Genomic DNA, 1,749 nt, shown 5'->3' on the forward strand with positions numbered 1-1,749 from the left:
TTTTAGAACAAGACCAGTGTCAGGCAGACTTCTACGGTCTAGGCCCTAACAACTGCAAGGATATGATGTAACACTTCATACCATATGTAATGAGTTTATACTGGGCAGACTGTACAGGTCTTTATCTGCCGCCAAATACTATGTTACTATATATTCCCGTCTCATGTTAAAAATAAGCTTGAAAAACTATTATACTGGCCTCTGAACTGAAGTTAAAATGTAATCCTAACTAAAAATGCCTGCTCCCTGCTCTTCTTATTTTCTGTTAGGGTTTTATTTTGTACCATAATATGGGATTACTAAACAGACTAATAGCATCCATTTTATTTTACTTTAATTAGCAAGCAAATGCCTCCAGGGAAAATAGGGAACGCATAATACAATCTGGGAACCTTGGCAATTTTTTTTTTGTTTCAAATTCTGTCTATTGTGTTACAGCCATGCTGGTTTAGTACCGAATGAAAGTGCACAGTAAGCTCTATGAGGGCGATTCTATAATTGGGCACTATCCCCCTAATGTCGCTCCTGAGGAAGCCTGAAGTGAAATGGTGACGCACTGTACGAGTGCATCGGCATTGAAAATTAAGACAAGTGCCCGCTGTGTATATTCTTTACAAGAGTTATAGATTGGAAGTGTTTGGAATTTTATTATATATCAAAAATCCTCAAAAACTTCACATTAAAGGATCAGTGAATATAGTCATGAAGAATGAAAAAGAATAAGGAGGTTTTTAAAAGACTTATTTGGAAGTTGCTTAGCCGCTAGTCCAGCAAGTTGAAAGCAGGACAGATTTCTAAGCTTTTGAAGTCTTTTTTTTCCTCCAGTTTTTAATATCTTCATGTATGAATGGTCTTGAGGTCCTTTTATTAAGGTGCACTGAAAAATGGCCTACACTGGTGTAGATGCGTGTATTGGACGCGTGCATGTCCATTTTTCAGTGCACACATATAGGGGCATAATCGAATGGCGCCGGCCATCTCCGTGGCCGGCTTCGCAAATGGGCGGAGCCAACCGTATTTTCGAAAAAGAAGGCCGGCCATCTTTTTTTCCCGATAATACGGTTGGGGCTGGCCAAATCTCGACATAAATGTTGAGATCGCCGGGTTTGAGATAGCCGGCATCGTTTTTTGCCGATAATGGAAACCGAGGCCGGCCATCTCAAAACCGGCCAAATTCAAGGCATTTGGTCGTGGGAGGAGCTAACATTTGTAGTGCACTGGACCCACTAACTGAATGTAGAAAGCTCTTCCCTTACCAATCTGGAAAGGAATGGGCATGCATGAAAGAAATTGCATGCAAATGAGCTGCTCGCTATTAGCTCATTTGCACACAATTTCCTTCCTAAGGATGGGGAGTGACGGCATGAGAACGTCCTTCTCTGTGAGGGCAGTTGAGGACATCCAAAATGCTCCTGTGAGAAGGACACCCATGCCTTTGCTATGCCTCTGACACCCTTTTTAGTTATTTGGATTTTGGATCACAAGTAGCAGCAGTGGGATTTGAACCAGCCACCTCTAGATTGCAAGACCAGTGTTCTAACCACTAGGCCACTCTGCCATTCCTCCATGCTACTCCACTCCGTTCAAATTTGGCCATCCCTGTGGGGGGGCAGTTGAGGATGTCCAAAATGTTTGAAAGAAGGACGTCCACGACTTCGTTATGCCTCAGATGACACACATACCTCCCCCCTCAGGGACCTGCATACTGCCCCCTCCCCACAGGGATGGCCAAATTTCAACAGAGTGGAG

The sequence above is a fragment of the Microcaecilia unicolor genome, chromosome 4 (genome assembly GCF_901765095.1).
Source record: "Microcaecilia unicolor chromosome 4, aMicUni1.1, whole genome shotgun sequence".
Lineage (NCBI taxonomy): Eukaryota > Metazoa > Chordata > Amphibia > Gymnophiona > Siphonopidae > Microcaecilia > Microcaecilia unicolor.